This window comes from Corvus moneduloides, chromosome 6, assembly GCF_009650955.1.
Source record: "Corvus moneduloides isolate bCorMon1 chromosome 6, bCorMon1.pri, whole genome shotgun sequence".
NCBI classification, from domain to species: domain Eukaryota; kingdom Metazoa; phylum Chordata; class Aves; order Passeriformes; family Corvidae; genus Corvus; species Corvus moneduloides.
Window position 1 is genome coordinate 56,339,188 of NC_045481.1, and position 18,692 is coordinate 56,357,879.

General features: G+C 44.0%; 1 long non-coding RNA gene across 1 annotated transcript; it reads left to right on the plus strand.

Annotated features, from left to right (window-relative positions):
• Window positions 1-250: 250 nt before the first annotated feature.
• Window positions 251-8,483, plus strand: LOC116446072. Its single transcript, XR_004241028.1, has 2 exons — window positions 251-532; window positions 3,115-8,483. It is a non-coding gene; the product is annotated as an uncharacterized LOC116446072 (long non-coding RNA).
• Window positions 8,484-18,692: the final 10,209 nt, after the last annotated feature.

Sequence of the window (18,692 nt, forward strand, 5' to 3'; positions counted from 1 at the left end):
GCTATTTTTATCTTCTCTGCCAAAAAAGACGCCGTGTTGCATTGGTAGTGGTATATTTTAAATTGCTTTCTCTGTTGAGCTTCTTGGGTCAAACCCCAGGCTTTCTGCAGCCAGTGGATGTCCAGCATGTTGCTGACTGCAGCTCCACTGTGAATCTTGGGGCACTGGATTACTTTAGGTGATGATTCCCACACACAGCAGGACTGCACTTCTCAGTTTCCTAAATGTCAGGAGACACACAAGTTTGAAAAGGAGCTGGTGGGGCAGGTGTATGGAGAAAAGCCTGTTGTTTCCAGTCACAGTGCCTTTTGCAACAGTAGGCTGCAGTCATGACTAGGTTAGGCACACTGGCAAGATTCCCCTGGAATTCCCTTTCCTGGAGCCAGGATCTCAAGGTCTGAAGGACTGCAGTGGGTAGAGTGGTTCTGTCCTCCTGTGGTTTGTGTAATCCTGCCATGAAAGCCAAGTTACTTCATCCCCTCTGTGTCAGGTTTTATTCCTCAGGAGTTCTTGAAACGGAAACAGAAAGGAGGTAAATCTATTCTCATTGTTTTATGTCCTTTCAGCATAGAAGGCAATTCTACATAATTGTAATGGAATTTTAAAGATGGAGTTAGCTGCCAAAAGCATTTAAAAATAAGATTGTATGAAAGCCCAAAACACTTACTTTGCCAATGCTTTTAATTCTGATGAATTTTCATTTAAAATACTACTTTGGACTGTGAGAGGTAAGATTTCCTTGCCAAAATACAGACTGTTCCTTCAAGGAGAGTGACTCTTGTATTTAAATTTGAATGGATAGTATGAGTGGTCTCTGCTGTAATTGCTACAGCCTAATTTGGGATGTGCAGAAAGCTTATGAGATTAAAACTTTTTGGAGGGTATTATTAATGTGGACACAGCCTTCAGCTCCAAACTGCCTTGGAAATATTTGCATTTAATGGTACAGCACCTCAACGTGTATTTTTACTGCAACCTATAATGCTGTTAATTATTGTGTTTTAAAAATATATGTATATCTCATGGATATATGTATGGAAACACAAGCAGATAAATATTTGAAAAAAGACTAGAAATCACTGGAATAGAGAGAGATGGTGAAAGGCTTCATGAAAGCTGTCCTACCACAGGAAACACAGTTTGCTGTAAAGTGCTCAGTGGTGAAAAATGTAACCGCACTTATTCTCTGCTGTTTAAAAGATTCCTTTCTCCCTCCTCCCCCTACATTCTCCCGGATCCTCAAAATCCTTATAACAACAGGGTTTTTTAAGGTTGCTTTGATCATACAGTTCCTACTGTAGAAAGCTTTGTAGTTGAACACCTGTTTTATGCGCGTAAAGAAGAGCTAGCTTTCATACTTAAAAAAAAGCTTCATCATCTTTGGTATTGATGCCAAATAGAACACAGCTAGAGATTCCTATGCTTCAGAATGGAGAGTGAACTTTCTGAGAATTTGCAATGATATTGATGAACAGCACATGTCTTTGGCACTCTTTACAAAGTGTAGTAACTGCAAGGTGGCTGGTGATGCCCTGAAGAGGATTAGCAATTAGAGGATTAGAGGGGTAGTAGATACAACTTCTTACATGCTGCTTTTACTGGGACCACACTTTAAGGAAGCAGATCTTTCAGCTATTAACCCACATGTGAAGCAAACACACCCTGGCTTCTATTGTCCTTTTTTTATTCAGTGTGCACCATGCCACCTTCTGTTAATGCAAAATTTGGTACTTGGGGTTGAGAGCTCTTTTGTCTTCCTCCACGTAAATCAGCTAATCCCAAACCCTGGGCAGCCTGCCTTCCCCACACACAAGTGCTGAGAGAAGTGATACTTGAGGGAGCTTGCAGGCTTGGTTCTTTAACTGAGCAGTGATTTATGGCGTTTGACTGAGGTCATTGCTTGGCACACAGCGATGACCAATTTGATGGATTAAGGACTCAAGCAACTCAAGGGCCCTTAACATTTGTAACCAATCATAATCTGGCTGGCAATGACCACAGCAAAAAAACCCATGTATTCTTCTTTGGATCTATTTTAAACTAGTTTAGCTTTGTTTTCTTCTTGGAGACCTACTGCTGCCATTAGATACTGTTTGATTTGGTTCCAAGGATGGGTCAGAGTCACATTTTTCTTTGATAAACCTATTTTGGTTTCCTCATTGATGTACGCTGCCGAGAGTTGCACGTTTCTTTTTGGTCTGCTCTTGCATTACCACATCAAGGAGAGCTGGAGGGGCCAGTGCTGCAGAACGGGCAAGAGGGGTTCACACAGTGTCATGGGCTACTTTTCTTTCCTCTGAAGAAGCTGATTAATAGCACCTTAGATATCACCAGCTCATCATCATCTGTGAGGTGTGTGTAAGGCAGAGTGCTTCAGAAATGGCATTAGTAAAGCTTTACTGCAGTAAGGTGGTGGGACAGAAGCTCTGAATAAGGGAAACTCTATGAATATACACTGTTCACATATTTTAAATTAAGCCTAGTTCAGGAACAAAACACTTATATAAACTGCAATTCTCTGCCAGGCTGATACTAATGTCAGTGAAGGTGTAATACTCTGTGACTTTGGTATTGAACCCCTTAGAAGTTAGGCTTTGAAAGCTGTCTTTCCTGTGTTAAAAATGTCTTGCTGTACTGCATGGCTGGGAAGGAGATATTTCTACCATATTTCGTGTAGGCAGCTGAAACAACAGCAGTAAAAATCAAACTAATCAATACTTATATAGCACTTTTTGCCCACAGTACTGAAATAGCATCTCTTGCACAGGAACGTCTTTTTTTTCAGGCAGACTTTTTCTGAAGGTGGTGATTTATTTTTCCTCTATGGTATTTCACAATCCCAAGTGTTTATTAGACTATTGGTATGTCTTTGGGGTTTTACTCTTCTCTGTTACATTTTAAATTACTAAAATACAGGTTGAAAATAAATTGCTTAAATAATGATTATTTGTGTTTTATTCTGTGCCAGTGCCTTGGAGCCACGCTGCTGACTCCCTCTCCAGTGATAGGGGCTGCATAAATGTAGGAGAAAGTGCTTTAGACAGAGAGGAGATATATTTCTGTGGTGTGCAAAGGAGGACAAATACCAGGAAGGCTGTTCTTTTGCTCTTTCAGAGTGACTTGCATGGATGAACATGTTCTTTGCTGAGAAGATCCACTAGCTCAGAACTGTGTGTGCAATGCTCCTGAGCTGAAACCCATGCTGGAAACATCAGCATGTACCTTGAGCACTTTTGGGCTCAAATGCATCTGTTTCATAGAGCTAAAAATTCTCCTCCCAGACTGCCTCAGATCTGGATGCTCATGATGGAAAGTGCACATCCTCCTTCCTGCAGATGATGGAGGGACCCAAGCACACTTTGACTGTGGTCATATGATATGTCGCTGCAAGAGCTGGGACCAAGACCTGCTGCCTGGTAACCTACTCACCTCTGCCTTATTCACAAAAGGGTGGAGATGAAATGAGTTTTCTTCAGATCGCCAAAAATGTCATCAGACTCCAGAGATCTCCAAGCCTAAACTGTCTCCAACGCCTTCTCATGAGTCCAGGGCCTCACCTCTTCCCCTCTGTGCAGCTGCCAAAACCTCTTGCTTCCTTTCACTGACAGCTTCACCAGTGCAGCTGTGTATTTTCAATGAGTAGCACTAGGAAAATTTGGGGATGGAATATAATTAAATTTTTAAAACCCACAGGAAAGTTTCTGGTTTGAACATATTAGTCACTCAAGTTCAATTAAAGCTTTATTTCTAAGGAAGTTACCTGATGCTACCACAGAAGGTCCAGAGGGCTGCAGGATGATCTCTGCTTTGCTGTGTGCTGGTCCCAGCACTGTCACTCACATCCTGCTTTGCATCAGTAGGAAAAACAAGATGCTGAAGGCCAGTGACAGGTTCATGGAAGGATTTGTGTCAGAACCAATTTGGATCTTGGGAACTTTTGGTTACAGTTGCTGTGCAGAGAGCCATGGCATCATTCCCTTTGTGAAGCACAGCAAAATTCCACCTCTCCTTGTCACCTGATGAAGAGAAGGTAAATATTAAATGCACTTCAGTTGTGAGCTGTTCTGAGTTAGGATTCATGCAAGCCTTGTTCAGCAGAAAAAGAGTAATGTTTCAAATGCCTTGTAATCCCCCTTTTTCTTTCATGCAGCCCTAGGTGCTACTGCATAGAGGTAGGTCTGCTGCTGAAGCACACCCCTGTGTAATCCTGCTTGTTTCCTAAACAAGGGATTCTTTAGCTCAAATGGGGATTTTCACAGCTGGTGTCTCTTCTTTCATCGATTCCAAACGTATGGGAAGTCAGCGGTGCATTATATGAGACACTGACATACAAGACACTGATATACTCTGAATTTATTTGCTGGCTATGAAGTTGTTTAGCCCTGTCAGAGTTGTTGTCAGGACTGTAGGAAATCTAAGAACACAAGTGCCAGATAAATGGAGACAACAGAAAATGATCTGGGCCTTGTTGGGCCTACAGCTCACCCATGGTCAGTTGTAAGTCTGTGAATGTGGCTGCTCAGATGGAAGGCCAGCAATGGGAAAGAATTGCATCCAGCTTCCACTACCAACAAAGCAGCTGTGGATCCTCTGGTGTGAAGGTCATTCCTCACCACTATGACCACCTTATGCTTTTATCTTTTTTCCTTACACCACCCATTAGGTGGCACCTGGAGAACAGAGATATGTCTGGCATACTCTGGACAGAAGATGATGGCAGGAGAGTGAGTGCAGTCATCTGCCACAAGAATCTTTAACTTCCCCCCAGACTTCTTTGCACACCTCCACACTCCTGAAACCACTCTGCTTCTCTCCAGCAAAGACTTTTGGCTGCACTGTGAGACCTCCAGGTCAACTCCATGAGTGAGTTTGCATGGTCCTCTCTGGTTCCTGCATCCTACCTTTCCTCTTACCTCTACGGAACATTGAAACCCGGGTGATAAAACTGCTTGTGGGCAAATTCTGCTTCTTTTCTCTCTATAAAGGTGCTGCATGTTACATCTGAATTCAATGATCAAGACCCTCTCTGCAATGCCATGTGCTTTGGCCACTTATTCTGAGAAAGAACTGGGCACATACCGATATTTTTTGTTCCGTTCTATTCCCACATCTCAACCGCAATTAAGAAGGAAACTCCAGAGATCCACTGGAAGCCACATGGTAACTCAGGGCCAGGTCTTCAGGACAAGATGTAGGCAATACTTTCAGATGATTTAGACAGACACAGTCGCTGGGAGGTAAAAATTTATCAGGATGATTTAGCCTCAGGTGATTCTAGTCCCACCCTGTAGCTGGCAAGGCATTGGAGAATGGTCCAAATTTCTCCCTCCCCTGGGTATTGAACTTGCTCTTTGGGAACCTCAGCCACTACTGGTATTAGGAGCAAACCATGGGGAAGTTAAATTTCTGCACTTAAAAAAAAAAAAATTGTAAGCAGCAAAGTCTTTCCAAGAGTTTGTACCACTCCTTTAGGGATGCTTTTTTAAAAGAAATAACAGCTGGTGTTTTAATTTTGCTGATCTGATAGACACAAGAACTCACTGGTGATAATTCTGCTTCTGCCCTTGTCAGGCCCTATTAATGGCTGGGTCTCTGCCCTACCTGAGGCAAAACTGAAGCTGATTTTGGCTATCACTTATGCTTAATGACATTTGGGAATGAAGAGTACCATGACAATGGAGCTGGTGTCACAGGTCTTGTCACACGGGAGAAACTGGGAAATTGTCTTTGTAGGACTGCATATTCTAGAGTGACCTGGGTACTTTTATATCATCTAGTCAGTTTTTGACAGAGCAAGGGATTGATATATAGCTCACAAATACATCTGTCTGGGGTGGTTTCTGTCAACTGGGCTTTTTCTTTTGTGGTGTCCATTTGTGTATGTCACAGGACAACTTTTTAATGGGGTCCTTTATAGGAAAAGGAGGAGAATCAGTTTACATCCCGCTTGGAAAAAATGGCGTCAAACAACTTCTTCAAAGTTCAGCACATTTCCCTAAGCACAAGTAAAAGCCTAAATGGTTAAATCAATCCCAATTAATTCAACGTTTAGTAAACTCTGTCCTTACTCACACGTTCTACTATTCCCAAGCAGAATAAAATGTAGGAGACAATGGTGCTGATGAAAAGAAACAGAAAATATCCCCCTTTGGAAGGATACAAGTTCTCCACTAGCATATTTAAAGCAACCTGATGTTTGCACCTCTAGAGGGATGTTATTATGTACCTTCCCCCATCCGTGTAAATGTTCGGTTCGGCTTGCTGAGGGTTGATCAAATCTTCTCCCTGCACAAGCCACCATGGGTGGAGACAGGATGTGAAATGCCAGCAAATAAAGGTTTTGAAAATGCAGTATCAACTGAGCTGTGCAAATAACTCCTTTTAGTGGTTTCTTGGCTGAACTGTAATACCGAGAAACAAGTTGTTCTGTGACAGTGGAACTAATGAATCCTGGCTGCCTGGATTTGAATCCTTGCCTCTCAGCTCTTTGCCCACCCCTCAACCCCTGCTCCCTCCATCTCCCCTGTGATTCCCTCCCTTCCAGCTACCTTTGCTTCCCTTACTTCTCCCCAGATAACAGCTGGGCAATGGTAGCATGGGTTGGAGTTTGCTCTGATGAGTAACTGGCCAGGGGGAGCAAATGCAAAGAACTGCTGAGCTCACTCGGCAGAGCTTCTCTAGTGGGGGCACTGGTGTAGGTCCCTTTGTTTCTATTGAGCTGCCAGTTCCTTGAACTTTGTGCTCACTCAGCTTTGCTGGGAATGTCATGTCTGTACAGAATTTGGCTGAAATAGGTCTGAGGTTGAGAAGTTATTTGAGAGACAGATGGACTGGCAGTGCAATCACACAAGCCTCATTTCCTAGGGGAACCTGCCTTCAAATGCTTTGCTTGAACCAAGATAAAGTATTCCTGCTTTGTTTTCCAAGACTTGCTAACTGCTTGGATTAAACTAAATATGTATATTAAATGATACTGTAAGCATGTAAGTACTCTTCTGTCAGTATATGATTTTTTTTTTAAATAGCAGTGGATTTATTTCTTTATGTATTTCGCAAGCAAAGCATGGCACAGCTAGTCCTGCCTAGTTTATGCTGGCTTCACATAACTTTTGGTGTCGTGATGCTATGTATTTTATATGCCTCCTCTTTTCCTCTGCATTTGATGCATTACCCAGACATTTCTGTCTTTATGGGAGAAAGACACCCTGTCTTTGAGCACTTGCTGCCCTCTTAAAAGGTTATGGTATTAGTCCAAAGGTATTTTTCTCCTCACCTTAGCATGATTTCAGGTTTCAGCTTTACTTAATCCAGAAGATCAAATATTATAAGGAAATGGCTAAGTACACCGTGCTAGTAAACTTTAGAAATGACAAGCCCTAGTTTGCCGTTTCCTTGAACAGGCATCACGTCCAGTCACTCTGGACAGACACAAATGAGTACTGGGATAGAGTCTTTTGGCATATATTACCATGTCACATTTAATGATAAAGGTATTTAGTTTTCCTCTGTGTGAGCCTAGCAGCCATCAATGTTAATGGATTGCTCACCCTCATTAAAAAAAAAAAAGATGGCTCTTAAATTCATATTTTATTCACTAGACCCATTTAATCTCAAATGTTTATCTTCCTTTTCCTAACTCATTCTACAGTTTTGACCAGCATTTTGTATTGCACTACAGGGCTTTAAATACAGAGGCACAAGACAATTAGGGTTTCTTTTCTGACCAAGGAGCTCTGTGCTGCTGTATAGAAAGAAAAATAATAAAAAGATAACTTCAGAGGGCCATCAATGCTATCATAATCTATCTTACTTTAGAGTAAGAAGAGTTGTGCAAATGATAAAAAGGGTGAAACTGGAAAAATTAATCAGTAACTCAAAACTGTGCTGAAATCCAGACCCTAATTTCATAGTACCAGAAGTTAAGCTAAGCTGTTAGGAATTAATATTTTCTAATAATCACTTTTCATCTGTTGCTGTTTTTTATTTGTACCAGTGAAACACGTAGGAACCCTGGTGGCAGACCTGTTCCATACTGTTCTAAACACTCTGTAAACACAGAACAAAGTGAAGATTCTTGCATTTAAGGGTTGTGAATTCTCATAAAATGTCAGTGCTGTGAAATCCATCAGTGATGGCACTATCAACTATTACTCTATTCAGTAAACTATTTTGTGTTTTCATCTGTATTCATTTTAAGATCTCATTCAGAAACATTTTACTCCTGCATATATATTTAATTTTTGTCCTGCATTTAACTTAATTTAATGCAAATGTACTAAAAAAGTTATACTTTGAGATAACTATGTGATCACTCCATTCTGCAGGTGAGTTTTAGTGCATTAATCTTTGCACTGGAAGAGCAAAGAGATGATTATTGAGGCAGCTAAGAAGGAAATACAAATGTAGATTAGTAGGTTATAGTGTCTCTTATTATAACTGTATTCAAGTCCAGTCTTGACTGTATTAAATGCATCATTGTCACACTGCTGGCTGCTTGGTGTCTGGTAAATGAAGTTCACAGGGTAAATCCTGCTCCGGGGAATAGCCAAACTTGATGCTAATTGCCAACTTTGTTGCCATGGTTATGCAGAACAAACATCTCCCTAACCCCCTGGGCAGGAATCAGGCATAGCACAAAGGTAGCTAATTTACTGCTCTGAATAGAAATAGGCTGAATAGAAAGCTTTGGTCAGCAAGGGTTTCTAATCCAGTTCCAGTCATTAAGCATCCCCGTGCAGAGAAGTGATCTTACGGCTTACAAGGTGTTAAACCAGACCCACAGTTTTGTTTGCACTTTCTCTATTACAAATATCAAACACATTTGCATTTTCTGTTCTGAAATTCGACAAAGAAGAGACAAAGTTTGGCCATGGAATAATTCTATACATCCATTACATGCCCTTGTTAATGTATAGAGGGTGTTGGTTTAGGGAAAATGTGTTGCAATTTTATCCAGCTGCTCAGCTCTACAGTTTCTCCCAGTGGTGGTGAACTTCCACAATGAAAACATCAGAGAGTTTTAGTATGTCCTGGTCTCCCCAGCTAAGTCATGGCTAAACACTTGTGTCTGCTGGATGCCACCGTGCTGATAATAGCAAATGGAGCTCCCAGTAAAAATGTGATGGGAGAGAGTTTGGCTGCTGCTTCTGAAGGAAAGGGAGTGAGAGAAGAATGAAGGTCTATATTGAGACAATAAAGCCCAGGGCACACATGGAAAGCCAGAGCAGTTGGTGAGGGGCTGGTAAGGTCCTGGTGGGCTGGACAGAGGACCACTGTCCTTTAGGGAGATTGTCCCCTTCTCCCGGGTGTAACTATAATCCCTACTTCTCCAGTTCTTCCACTGGTTGCAAGAGCAAGTTTGATAGATGCAAAGGAGATGAAACGGAGATGATTTTGACATTTTGTCCCACTTGCTTTGACAGCATCCTTTTTGGCTTATGTGCAGAGGGAGTGCTGTGCACAGCCATTGGTGCTCACAGCAATGAAGGGGATACATAAATGTTGTGCCTCCAGTTGACAAGGGCAAAACTGACTCTATCAATTGGCAGCCGTGTTTGTTCTGCCAGAAAACTACACCAAAATATATTTTAAATTAACTTCTTCAGTTATAAAAGCCATTTAAATGACATATGACTTTCAAAACAAGATATTCTATAGGGTCTGTATATCTCTCCCCACTCCTATGTTTGCTTTTCCTGCTTTAGCATTGGACATTAATGTCTGTCACTGAACATCTCAACCTTTGTATCTTTCTCATGGGAGACACAGATCAGAGTGTTTAAGCTTTGTAATTTGGCATTGCTGGCATTTTTGTTCACCACAAATATTTCTGATGATCCTAATGATATTTCAGCAAGTTTTGGAGGAAGAAAAATCATTAAGAATAAAATTAAAAAGTCCCTTGCTGATCTGAAGTGCTCTCTGAATGAGTTCTGGGAAGTTTAAATTCAGAAGCAGAATCCAACCTTTCCATTTGTAGTAGAAGTGAGACTATTTGCAGTTACTGTTTAAGAGAAACCCAGTGTGGAAATCTTTAGACAAAAGGTTTCACGTTTGTTCAGTGGAGGGATGACTATTGATCAAAAATACATTCTGTGTGTTTCCAGTTTAGTGAGGCACACTCATTTCCAAGACCAAAACTGCTGTCTTTTTATTTTTACAGTCTTTGTTTGAACTGAGATCCACATTCATTGTTACTGAGCTTTAATAATCTAAGGGTCAGTTGAAGGGCTTTTGTTTGAGAGACCTTTCAAGCCAAGCCAAGGCAGCAGTTGAGAGAACGTTTCTTGTTTGTAGACAAAAATATATTAAAACAACCAAGGGAGCTATTACTCTTCCACATAATTATTTTTAATGTCTCATTGGACATGTATGAAATGCCTTTCAGTTCCTGTGGGAGAGTTACTTTTTTGCGTTTTGCAGCGTAGCTTTTGTTAAACTTCTGCGCTGCTTTTCCATTGAGCAATGTTCACCCCAGAAGACTTTATAAACACTAACAGTATCTCCAGGAATATGCTCCCAACATATTCCACATAAGTACTTAGATTTGTCAGTGGTCATGGGCGTGATACCTTGCATACCTTGTGCCATCTGGTTTTTTTCTGGCCACAGTCAGGAGAGAATGTGACCCCATTTCGCAGTGGGAGAAGTCAGAGAACAGCCGAGAATCCTGCAGTAGGTGAGGCATAGCCATGTGCTGCAGCAGCCCATGGTGAGGACAGGAGGGCTAAGACTGTCTTCACCCCCTTTTTTCCTGGTAAATTCATGCCAGGGAATCAGAGCACCTTGTGTCTTTGGAATAAAAATGATCGGCAAATGTTCTGTGCTGTGCAGCCCCTTTCCGTTACCTAGGAAAGACTGGAATGGTGTGCATTCTTCTTTTTTATGACAAGAATGCACTCAGGGCAAGGGAGAACAAGCACAGAAGTTGAGGAAAGAGGGAAAGCTTTATGGAAAGACAGAAACCATCCTGAAAAAACGTAATTCTAGTAAAAATATTTGAGCTTGGCTTGGGAAATGCACGTTATGTACCATTTGTGCTCCACAGAGGTCCAGGCTTAGCAGGTAGATGCAGGTGCTTCACTGGGATGTCTCTTCCTGTTGGGTATTCATGATCCTTTAAATCTGCCAGTTGCCCTTTTCATTTTGAAAGCTTCCCAGATGTTTCTTGCTCAGGTGTTGAGAACTCCCACAGGTCACATAGTAGCTGTCTTATTTCTGCAGCCATCACCCTTCTCCCAGGCGTGGTGAAATTTTCAGTGATCCCAAATGGACCTTAAACAAACACACCCCATTATCCATGTCTCATCATAAAGCTCATAAAGTTTAGCAAAAATGGGTGTCTAGATAATTGTACTTGCTAACTGCATGTAAACCCAACTCCAAATATATGGTGCTCCCAGGTTTCAAAGAGATAAATTACTATATTCATCGTCTTCAGATGACTAAACTTGAAGTCTTTCAAACTAAGCTTATAAAATTGTAAGTCATGTACATGAAGTATGATTTGCAAAGTGCTCTGGTTTGTGGAATTATCTTGCCTTGTTTATGGATAAAACCCACATTCTAGCAGTTTCTAGCAGGGAAAGCTGTGGAAGCTGTATCTTTGAGCAGGATATGATGATAGGAGCAAATTACTGTAACTGTGTAACACAGTGATGTTCTAATGTCTTAAGCACGAGTTTCTCAACAATAAGTGATTTAATTGGGTAAAAAGTTGCCTTTGCATGAACTTCAGTATACATCTTGGAACAATTATTTTGTATATTATAGCTCAAGAATATATTATAAGACTGTAAGGGTAGTATGCACATAGCAGTATCTGCCCGATGTCACAGTGGCAGAACACTTCTAAAATATTTTGTGCATAAAAATCACTGTAGATGTGTACCTAACAACACATTCCTTGAGACAAGGACTGTAAAGAAAACTTGGGCTTTTTTTTTAATACATCATTACTTGAGGGCTTCCTGTGAGGTTGATCTTTTAGTGTCATCCAAAGTTCCCTGTCCCGATTTGACAATTTTATGGCTTTGAACTCTCACTCAGTTGTTCAAGGTGATTTAATCATTGGATTGCATGTCTCTACATTTAGAGACTGCCAAATATAATTGTTTGTAGAATATCTGTTCAGTTTGGAGTGCTTCTATTCAGCAGAGGTGCTGTTAGGAGGACAGCAGGACAAATGGAAAGGACTAAAGAGGTGCAGCATGAATAAGAGATAGGAGAAGCTTGTATGAAAGACTATAATGGTCTATATGCAACTGAAACATGGAAGCATGAGAGAGAGACAGAAGAACTATGTCGAGTTTGGCAGGAGGATGTAATGAGTAATAGATGGGATGATGAAGGGGAAATAAAATCGGCTGGATGAAGAAAAGCTTCCTGACCGCAAGATCTTGTTTGATTACTGAGGCTTCCCAGGGGACTTCTGTGATTTGGGAAAAGTTGTACAAGACTGTTCAGAGCCTCACAATGCACAGCTCTTAGTCACCTAATAACGTGGCATCCAGGAGTGGGTAGTGCTTCCCTCTTTTAACTGTGTTTGAGGTCCCTTGGATCCCTTGGATTTGCTGGGCAGCCCAGAGCATCTCTTGTGTGCTGGCTGGCCTCTGGCTTCTCTTTCAGTTAGGCTTGCTAAATAATATTACAGATCTTGAAGAAAATCTACCTCCTCTGAGCTTGTGCATGCAAATCTACCTCCTCTGAGGCTGTGGGGGTTGATCCTGGCTGTTTGATGCTAAGGGCAGGAGACTGCAAGGTTGGGTTGAACTGTCCAAAGTGACACAAGCTCTGAAGATGTATTAGGTGGCAACTGCAGATGGCTTTGTGTATGTCCTTGTCACTCTGAGCCCAACCCTTTACAATATCTGGATTGATATTACTGATCCACAGTGTTGGAGTGGAGCATGTCGCAAGTGTTAAATACTCTGAAATCCTTATTTGGCCAGAGAACTTATCCAACTTATTCAAGAGCTTTCATTCCATGATAAAGCAGATGTAGCTATTACGGGGTGTTCATGTTACCCAACCATAGAATTATTTCATTATAGATCTGGTGTCTGGCTAAAGCTGACTCCAGTAGTTCCTCTGAGAGAAGTTTATCGGATGAAAAATTAAGTGTGTTTTTAGCTGATATCCAACCAATTTGCTGAACTTATTTTGACTTCTGCCCAGAGGTTCTGAGAGTAAGTTTATAACTGAGAGTCCATTTGGGTTTGAGCAATTAGGAATGAAGCATTCAAAAACCCAGAGGCAGTGAAGACCACACGGCTTCTATAAACGGGGGAGCTCAGATCATGAAGTCAGAAAAATGGGTTGACAGGCTGCTTTCCTGGTGGGTCTCTTCTGCTTGGCCTTTCAGTACATTCCTTGTTTTCAGGCAGCTTCTCAGAGCAATAGGACCCATTTCCTCAAAAGCACATAGAAACTGCAAAGGCTACTGCTGCTCAGGGTGAAACTGAGATAAATTGGGATCAGTGCTGTTCAGCTTCTCTGTCAGTGACATGGACAGTGGGATGGAGGGCACCCTCAGCGCGTTGGCTAAAAACACCAAGCTGTGTGCTGCGGTTGGCATGCTGGAGGGAAGGGATGCCATCCAGAGGGACACTGACAGGCTGGAGAGGCTCGGGAGAACCTCGTGGAGTTCAGCAGGGCCAAGAGCAAGGTCCTGCACCTGGGCTGGGGCAATCCCCAGCACAAACACAGGCTGGGCAGAGAATGGATTGAGAACAGCCCTGAGGAGAAGCACTTGGGGGTGGTGGTTGACCAGAAGCTCAACAGGACCTGGAATGTGCACTCACAGCCCAGAAAGCCAAATGTACCCTGGGCTGCATCCAGAGCACCATGGGCAGCAGGTCAAGGGAGGGGATCCTGCCCCTCTGCTCACTCTGGTGAGATCCCACCTGGAGCACTGCACCCAGCTCTGGGGCACCCAAATATAAGGACATGGACCTGTTGGAGCAAGTCCAGAGGAGGCCAAGAAGATGCTCAGAGGGCTGGAGCACCTCTCCTGTGAAGACAGGCTGAGAATTGGGGTTGTTCAGCCTGGAGAAAAGAAGACTCTGGAGGGACCACAGCTTTCCAGTGCCTAAAGGGGCTACAAGAGAGTTGGAGAGGGACTTTTCACAAGGGCATGGAGAAGCAGGACACAGGGGAATGGCTGCACACTGACAGAGGGCAGGGTTAGATTTGATATTTGAAAGAAATTCTTTACTGTGAGGGTGGTGAGGCCCTGGCACAGGGTGCCCAGAGAAGCTGTGGATGCCCCATTCCAGGAAGTGTTTCAGGTCAGATTGGATAGGGTTTGGAGTAAACTGGTGTAGTGGAAGGTGTCCCTGCCCACACCATGGGGGTTGGAACGAGATGATCTTTGTAGCCATTTCCAACCCAAAGCATTCTTTGATTCTAAATATTGCTAAGAACTCAGCTTTCAAACTGCACACAATCCAATGTCTGCTTTTCTCCCAAGAATTTTCACGATTTGGAGCTGTAGAAGCCCTGAATTTTGAAACAAATCACCCAGAAATGTGAGATTTTTCATGCAAGTTAATCCACAAATAAATGTTAAAAAGAAATTCTTGTGAAGATAGTCCTTCTTTGAAATATCTTCTTATACGAATTTAATATTTATTATCTCATGGGTGCATGACTAACTCCGTATCAGTAGGTACATAACTTCTACATTCTGAGATCTATCTAATGTCTACCAAAGGAAAAAAAAAATAAATCATTTAGATCTGGAACAGTGATCACAATGGAAGTTTCATTTGCAAAGGATTGATGGGGACTTGAAGTGAGTATTATGTTTTGAATAAATGCACCATTGACCAGTATCAGATTTCCATAGGCTTTATCTTGTTTTTCCTAAGCAACTGCTCATAAAATTTTTTAATGTCTTGACTAGCATGATGGTGCTACTTGCAAATCTGTTCATAGAGCTATTAATCTATGATACTGCAATCTAGAGAAAGGAATCACACTTACTTGCTCATTCCTTTCACTATTTGATTTAAAAAACATAAATAACAAGTTGACAGGGTTCCTTTGTGCTTCTTTCTTTCTGACTAATATATGATAAATATATCAGGAAAGGTTTGTCAAGACATCACAAAGTAGGTCTTAGTTCCAATCTGAACTTTATTGAACTCTGCTTTCATGTAATAGGAAGAAAAACAAGCAGTAGATTTGATCAGTCTGTGCCCATGACTCAACAGCTACAGCAAACTCTTGGTGCTTTTAATTCCTGTGTCATAGCAGTACTCGGATGAATTTAGTGCAATCAAATATACATAAAATCTGAAGGGAAAGGAATGTCCTGCATCTCATGAAGAAGAAATTTGACTTCTAAGGCAAGTTCAACACGTGGGTTCCTTCCCTCCTCTCCTTTCTTCCCCCACCTCTCCCTGCAAGCTTCGTCTCTAACTGTCCCTGCATAGCTCATCTCAGCATGAGCTTTGTGGGACAGTGGCAGTGGGGCCAGCAGAGGCTGCAGCTGGACAGTGACAGTCACAATTGTGAAAACAGTGACAGCTGCAGCCCATCTGAATTCCACTTGATTCTGTGGCTTCTGTCCCTGCTTGCAGCAGATCTCTCTTGGGCTGATGCCCTAAAGCCATGGACTTTTCAGATGGCCTTTCACACTCATGTCCAGATCAGATGTCCCATACCCACACAAGGGAGAGACTGCCTGTAAAGCTTTGGGTTTGACCAAAAGCCACATTGAGTGGGAGGCCTCGGAATTAAGAACTGGGAAACCTCTTGTTTCAGCTGGGGGTACATTTTTGCTGCCTGTTGCTTCCAGCCATCTAGATGAGTAAAATGAGCTTCTCTGCCTCGCATGTATTGCTGCAATCCACACGTATCAGTACGTGCAGTCCAGAGAGAGAAGAGACACACACACCTTCATGTAGCTGTGGTTATGAAGGACTGAGTTTGCTCAGTTTCTAAGGAAGCCGAAGGGCTGTGCTGGGGGGCTGGGGGCAGTGGAATGTCTGCCCAGGCTGTGAAGGAGCCGTGGGTGTTGGCTGTGCTGCGCTGCTGGGGCTGGGAGGAGGGACTCACCGTGTTGCAACAGCTCTCCAGCTCCAGCCCTGCCACCCCCTCACAGGTCACAGCACTGACACATCACACAAAGCTGTGCTGCAAAATGCAACCATCTGCCTTGGCTTACCCAAGATCTCCAAGCACTCCACAAATACTGCTGGAGTCCCCCATTGTTCTGGCAAAACTGCTGTCACCCATTCCTCTGGGGTGTGCAGAAGGTACTGAACAGAACCCAGGAGCTTTTTGTTTTGTCTTCTGCTTTAGGCACTAGGCACATTGCCCCCACTGCTTGTCTTCTACACTCACCAGACATCTTCAGGCAGGGGATGTGCTTGGCCTTCCTCACTGCATGGTGCAAGTCCTGGTGGACTGACATCCTCAGGCACTGATTTCAGTGGGAACACTTGCTCAACAGCATTTTTAGTCAAGGGCTTCCATGGATTAATTACTCTAAGGTGTGTAGGATGAGAACAAAACCCAGTGAAAAGGGGTTTAGATCCCCAGCTAAGACAGAGCAGCTGCTGGAGCCCTCTTGTTTTCCACTGAGGACAAGTGGTGAAGAGTGGACCTATGCACAGGGCTGCAAAAGGGAGGTTTGGACTTCGCTTGTGTTGTTAAAGTGTGTTTGTTAAAGAATTAAGTTGATAGATAAAAGGCATGGATGGTTAGTGTTTTGGAAAACGTGCTAAGGCCAATCTGCTGAAGAAACTGGTAGAGGACAATTCGTCTTCTGTCCCTGTCCTGTAATACCCAAGAGTTAGTGAGACCTGAGGCTGTGGGTGCTTTTCCTTACCCATGAGGTACAAGGGATACTGCAGTGTGTCCTCTTCAGCTGGAGCCTTTCTAATTCTTTTGAATGTAGAAATGTTTCGTTTACATTTCCAGTGTGTACCCATGCTCAAAGATGGTGTCCCGGGTGGCTCAAAGAATTCTTTGAAATGGTGTCGATGACAGGTAGTGCTACTGTTGTGTTTCTATATTATTACATTTAGAGTTCAGTGTGCCTTTACAGTGGGATCTGCATTCTATGACCTAAGAGAAATTAATTCCTTAGATCTCAGTTACCTTACACCCATTTACAATGTACGACATTTTAGAATGTTTTTATTTTGTCCTGCCAAAATATTAATTTTATTACTTTCAAAGCCATTAGCGGAAATGCCGAGAACGGACCGTATTACCTAAGAGCTTTTTTATCCCCAAAATTTCTTTTGTATGTAAGTACCAAATACCTATAAAAAACCCCTATGTAATAGTTTTAGCTGCTCCGTAAGTATATCCCACTGTATAGCTAAGACTTTAAAAACGTCACATACTCCAGATCTGGAAGATGTTACTGATACCCAGCTTTCCATGAACTCCTATTCACCAGAACCCCGGCGAGGGCGGGACACACAGGGATGCTTTATGGCCCTATGCAGCTCGGTGATTTATACCGAGCCTCGTCCTAGCAGCGCGCTAATAAATTTCCCGGAGCCCGCGTGGTACCCCGTTCCTGGCCGCAGCCTCGGCGCTGCAGCGGGCATCGCCCGGGGGCGGGCTGGGCACGGCGGCGGCCTCGGGGCCCCGCAGGTGCGGGAGGCGGAGCGGGGCCGCCCCCCGGGTTGAACGCGGGGTCAGGGCCGCCGTTCCGGCGGGGCTGGGCCGGGCCGGGCCGGGCCCATCAATTTCCCGTGCTCGGTGCCTGCGTCCCGGCGCGGCACTAATGCGGAACAAATTGAGACATATCCTCTCCGTAATTAGTTCCAGCGTTTCCAAGATTTACGGTACAATAATGGCCCGAGCCCCGCCGGCCGGCCCCGGCCCGCCGCCGCTGCACGGCGGTCGCGGCGCTGGGGAGGCTGCCCCGGGCCGCGCTGCCCCGGCGGAGCCGGGGAAGAGCCGGGGCGAAGGGAGTCGTACAGGACCCCGCGGGGCTTGGGGCTCCCCGCCGCGCAGCCCCGGTGCGGCTGCTCGCCATCGATGGCTGCTCGCCATCCCCGCGGGGTCCCCGCCTCGGAGGGACCGCAGCGCCCGACCCAGCAGTGCCCCGCTCCCGTCAGCGGAGAGACAGGGAGAGGTCACGCACCTTTGCTTCTCTGTGCATCGAAAACCCCCTCTTTTACCCTCAAAGGATAAACAAAATATCCTCTACGCAGCTCGAAAGAGTTCCAGTGCCCCCGTCAGCCCGGACAGGGAAGACTGGTCCCGCCTTGCCGGCGGCTCCCGGCTCCCGTGGTGCCCGCAGCGCTCGGCAGCGAGAAATGCGGGATTGGGCCCTCCGTGATGAGTTCCTGCCCCTCTGCTCCCCGAGCTCCTGGAGATGCTTCGCAGCTTTATTTCTGCTGCTCTTGGCACTTAAATAATCAAACTCTGATCAGTTACCTGAGTGAAAGGAGACAGATCCCCCTGCGTGCTGTGAGCGGCGTGAGCAGGAGGGGAAGGGCTGGGGATTTATCGCTGTTTCTGTCTGTCTCGCCCACCTCCGAACCGCGGGGGGATCATTTAGGGGTTTAGTAAGAATTACCGGTCCCTTAATTAGTTAGCAAGGCAGAGGGGAACGGAACGGGAAAACGTCGGCTGGGGAGGTGCCGCTGCGGTGCTCAGGTTGAAGCAGGTTCCCGAGCCCGTTTTTCTCGGGATCGAGTGTGACTCTCAGTAGAATCATC